We start from the raw sequence: 6,000 nt of genomic DNA on the forward strand, positions 1-6,000 counted from the left end.
AAGTGCTGTTTTTTTCCTTAGGTGATCAACTTTTGATATGCCTCAAAGTGGGCGAATTTTGAGAAATTGCTCATCAGTTTAAACAAGATATACCTTTCCTAAAATTTATCTCAAATAATTGGAGACAAAGGAAAAGCAAAAGTCACTTGGGTTCAATTTCATCTCACCTAACTTTAGACACCTACCTAGTAAACTACTCCCACTGTGTTCTTTTATATCAGTGAATACATATTGGCATGCTCAAGGTGCAGCAATGGTCTTTGAGAAAGGCAAATTACACTCTAGAAGTGTGTGTTTCTTTGCATTATATATAACTATTATCTTGGAGGGTATCTACTGTGCAGGTCTCTGCTGCTTGGTCAGGTTTATCCTATCTGTGCCATTTTAGTTCCCAGCTTTTGTAGCATTAACTGTGTCTTGAGATAAACTGTGTCTATTATTATCGTCACTGTCACAGCTTTATTCCGAGTCTTGTATTTGGTATTTTTTCATTAAAATCCTGGACTGAATTATAATCTCACTTTCATTAAAAAAAAAAAACCCACCATAAAATACTATGGAAATAGAGAAAGCTTAGTGTTCTGATTTGTAAGCCAATAATTTACTGAGAATCAATTCGTGCTTTTTGGTGAGCAACACCACTGGTCAATCCAAACTAAATTTCTATTTGTTTGGGTTCCAGTTCATCCCAGACATAAGTCTCACCTGTCTGTCAGATTTTAGCTCTTACTGTGTCTCGTAGCTAACTTCATTTGGACTGTCAGATGGAGAAAACCAAGAAGCAGATCTTAGGAGTATAAAAACATAATTTTCCTATATCATAGAATCATAGAATAGTTTGGATTGGAAGGGACCTTTAAAGGTCATCTAGTCCAAGCCCCCTGCTGTGGGCAGGGACATCGTCAACTAGATCAGGTTGCTCAGAGCCCTGTCCAACCTGACCTTGAATGTTTGCAGGGATGGGGCATCTACCACCTCTCTGGGCAACCTGGTCCAGTGTTTCACCACCCTCATTGTGAAAAATTTCTTCCTTATATCTAGTCTAAATCTACCCTCTTTTAGTTTAAAACCATTCCCCCTTGTCCTGTCCCAACAGACCCTGCTAAAAAGTTTATCTCCATCTTTCTTATAAGCCCGCTTTAAGTACTCATAGGCTGCAATAAGGTCTCCCCGCGGCCTTCTCTTCTCCAGACTGAACAATCCCAACTCTCTCAGCCTTTCCTCATAGGAGAGGTGTTCCATCCCTCTGATCATTTTCGTGGCCCTCCTCTGGACCCGCTCTAACAGGTCCATGTCTTTCCTGTGCTGAGGGCTCCAGAGCTGGACGCAGGACTGCAGGTGGGGTCTCACCAGAGCAGAGGAGAGGGGCAGAATCACCTCCCTCGACCTGCTGGCCACGCTTCTTTTGATGCAGCCCAGGATCGGTTGGCCTTCTGGGCTGCGAGCGCACATTGTTGGCCCATGTCCAGCTTTTCATCCACCAGTACCCCCAAGTCCTTCTCGTCAGGGCTGCTCTCAAGCCCTTCATCCCCCAGGCTGTATTGATACCGGGGGTTGCCCTGACCCAGGTGCAGGACCTTGCACTTGGCCTTGTTGAACCTCATGAGGTTCACACGGGCCCACTTCTCGAGCTTGTCCAGGTCCCTCTGGATGGCATCCCGTCCCTCAGGCGTGTCAACTGCACCACTCAGCTTGATGTCATCTGCAAGCTTGCTGAGGGTGCACTCGATCCCACTGTCTATGTCACTGATGAAGATATTAAACAGTACTGGTCCCAATAGGGACCTCTGAGGGACACCACTCGTCACCGATCTCCATCCGGATATTGCACTGTTGACCACTAACCTCTGGATGTGACCATCCGACCAATTCCTCATCCACCGGACAGTCCACCCGTCAAATCCATACCTCTCCAGTTTACAGAGAAGGATTTTGTGGGGGACTGTGTCAAAGGCTTTACAGAGGTCCAGATAGATGACAGTAGCCCTTCCCATGTCCACTGATGTAGTCACTCCATCATAGAAGGCCACTAGGTTGGTCAGGCAGGACTTGCCCTTGGTGAAGCCATGCTGGCTGTCTTGAACCACCTCCCTGTCCTCCATGTGCCTTAGCATAGCTTCCAGGAGGATCTGTTCCATGATCTTCCCAGGCACAGAAGTGAGACTGACTGGCCTGTAGTTCCCTGGGTCTTCCTTTTTTCCCTTTTTAAAAATGGGGGTTATGTTTCCCCTTTTCCAGTCAGCGGGAACTTCCCCGGACTGCCACGACTTCTCAAATATGATGGATAGTGGCTTAGCAACTTCATCCGCCAGTTCCCTCAAGACACAATATGATTGTATAGGTTTCTGGTAGGACAGAAGAGTTGCTAGCAGCCTGTATATCCTCAGTCCTTATGGAGTTGCCAGCATCACTCTGAGCAGAACCCAAATGTATCCCAAATAAATGAAGAGTATGGGTTGTGCATCTGGTGCCTAGCAGCATTATATGTTGCAAGAAAAGCAACAAAAAAAAAGAAAAGCAAAAAATAATACTCCTATTTACTCTGTAAAATTGAACACCCTGCAAATTGTCTCTAAGGTGAGTCTGTAAGATGATTTTTATGAAGAAACCTACATGAGACTTCTGAAGCTTGTGTGGTTGTGACAATGATGAGGGAGGTAGCTGATGACATGCATAAATTCTCAGCATACAGTTTAGTAACGATATTGCAGTATTGAGAATCGTGATATGTGAAAAAACATAAGGGTTTTTATGAAACCTAATTAACCTACTTAAAAAAAAAAATTTCTTTGACAGCAGCAGTAAAATACCCAGTATATAACCCTTAATTTTGTGTTCACTATCACTAGGACTGTTACTCACCAATCCTTCTAGATGACCTATGCATTTCCTAGTGCTTTCCTGCAGCTGTGCGAACACCTTTAAAAATCCAGGCATGCTGCAACTAGTGAAATGATTGGAAATTTCTGAGAAATCCTGGTTTAGGAGCCTCTGGCTGCATTGTGATACAAGAGATTTGTCAAAAGTAATTTGATATGTAACCATAACTAATGATGGAATCCTAATCAATGTGAAGAAGAAACTCTCATAGATAACTGAAGTCACTCTGAACTCAAGATTTATGGGATTCCCTTTTCTTTCAACCCAAAATTTTCTCACATCACAAAAAGCAAAGTTCACATACCAAAAAATCTGAAAATACCAGGTCAAACATCAGCAATTAAACCTAAGCAATTAAAACCTAAGCAGTTTAGTAGGTCAAGGATGTCTGACCTAGCAAAAAGGCCAGCCAATGTCTCCATCTCAGCAGACCGCTGCATAAAATGTAGGAGTAAAGGCTGAGGGGTCTGTTTTCAAGGGGTTCTGACAAACAGAAATTCCCACTAAGCCTTTCCTGCCCTACTAACGTAGTCAGTCTCAAACGTAGCAGGGATTGTAATAGTGTGGTTGGAAAATATTTTTTTTTTCAAGTTCTTGAAGGGAAAAAATAAAAAAAATCCTGTCTTAGTGCTCCTTTTTTAAACAATATTTTTTCTTTATGGAAGATACATAGGGATACAAATATAGATGCGGTGTATATCCAATGTATGCTATTTATTGAGTATAAAGGTGAATATGAATTTGCTTAGATTAAATTTAAAAAAAAAAGAATTGATAAAGAAAATTACATAAATAAGAGAATCTGACCTAATTTCCAATTTCAAGGAATTTGAATGTTTCTCATCATTACCAACCCTTGCAATTTATAGTGAACCTGTTACAATACATTGATTGTTTTTTTTTAATCTCCATTTTTGGTTATGAGTATTTGATAATTCAACTTCAATTTGAAAGACTACATTCTGTTTCTCAAATGTGATTTATGTGTCGGCATTACATCTTCCCTATGTATTCTTCCATACACGGTTTCCTGGCAGAATGTCAGGGGTTCTGCTCTCTGAACTAATTTGCTGGCTCTTTATTTTATGATGCCCAAGAAGCAATTCTGATGTATTTGAAGCTGATGATGGTAGATTGCTTGAACTGTATTTGCCAGGCCCATAGGGAAAATAATGAACTTGATCTTTTTATTGATTCAGGAATTAAGTCATTCCAGGTTTTTGTCATAGTTCTTTATGTCAATCCAGTTATGGAAAACTCGTGTTTCCTTTAAAAAGAAAGGTTTCAGGCCTTCTGTGCCATGTGCTTCATCACAGTTTCTGAATTTTAATTTAAATAAATATGGTCTATAGTGATAAATATGCCAGGTATCTGTTTGATGGGTAGGACTTAATGCCAAACCTGCACTATCGGCAAAACCAGTAAAAGTTATTTCTCTGAATTCTTATGGTACTATGTCTTTATGAAAACCAGAACCTGATAAAAGACCAGAGCTTTGCAATGCTAAAAGCCCCCAAGATAAAAAAAAAATACTGAATAATACCTTAAACAACATCCAGAGACACAGATTAAAGGATTTGTCTCAGCCATTTTAGCGCAAGTGGGAAATGGCCGTTGCAAAAGCACCAGTGGAGGTATGCCTTTCCTAGGGGAACTTGAGTTTTTCCTTTCATTGCCAAGAGTGGAATGCAGTCTATGAATACAGTCGGATATCAGGGAACCCACACAGGTGGGTTTTGATGGAGCATCTTTCCACTCATTTATTTTCCTGGGAACTTTAAGAATTGTAAGTGTACAGTAAAAAAATCATATAGTAGTGATACTCCTCTAGCAACGCTCCCATAGACGACTTATATCTAATAACTAAACCCAACACTTTTACATAATGTAAAGTAATTTTACTTGCAATATATTTTTCACTCACTAGATGTCTTGATGCTCTGTAATATTCTGGACATGGTATGATTCTTGGTAAACTGAGTCTTGAAAAAAAACCTGAGACATAACTGGATTCTTGAATTTTTTGGAACCATACTTCTTAGCACAAAAATGTTCCCACACATTTGAGAGTCTTTTCTGGATTTTAGTATCTAGAATGTATGTTCCTCATTGCCTGCTATGTGATGAGGATATGATTACACAATACGCCATATAGCACTAATTTTGCTTTTTAAGAAGGAATGGGTACTTTTTGAATCTGAAAATAATTCTGTCAAACCAAACAATCCTTGTATCAATGAAACGTTTTTAATGTTTGTCCAGTCCTTAACCCAGTGGAAAATTAATATTACTGCTCCCATTATCTTTAGTTTTTTATAATATGTAAACGTTCAGCTTGATTTAAATAATAAAAAGATTGCAAAGCAAATAATTCAAAGAAAATATCAGTTAATCGGTGCAATAGGCAAATGGCAAGGGGTTTGACTCTAAAGACATTTTCAATATATTCTGTTTAGATGGAAGTGCTGATAGAAATGCGTGGGATTTTTCTTTCATCTAGTTGAACTCTAGGTCCTAATGGATCTCTAGGTTCTCTTGTCATTGTTGGAAGCTCATTCTCCTCAACTGCTTTGATAAGCAAATGTTTCATCTTTAGGACGCAGCACATTGCGTGCCTTCCAGGCCTCCTCCCGTGGAGTTGACTTCTTAACCCCCCTAATCATATTTTCTTTATCTCTTATTTCTCCTCCTCCAACTAAGTCTTGATAGCACAGGCAGGTTACAGGAAAGTAAGGGAATATGGAGACTTGCCTTTTCTCCTTGTATCACCAGACCAGTATAAGGGAGGGGTGCAGCGATTAATGTACAGTCAGTCATGAGATATGAACTAGTTTGGTGTGGTCTTAACTACATATGTAACTAATACAGTTATGGGTTTCCTTTTGATTTATTCAGGAAGATAGTATGCTTCTTGGAGACATTACATATAAACTTTTGTGTTGGTATATGTGCTTTCAACAAAACTTTTCCAGACTTTTTCAAACTAAGGAGGCAACTCTTCAACATTGCACGAGTTTCCTTTCATCGCTTGCATAAATCTCAATCTGTGTGTTTTAATCTAAAAAGAGCAGGCAAAGAGTTGATATTTAATGATATTGCAAGATGCTTGATTTTCACAAA

This window comes from Calonectris borealis, chromosome 14 (assembly GCF_964195595.1).
Source record: "Calonectris borealis chromosome 14, bCalBor7.hap1.2, whole genome shotgun sequence".
NCBI lineage: Eukaryota > Metazoa > Chordata > Aves > Procellariiformes > Procellariidae > Calonectris > Calonectris borealis.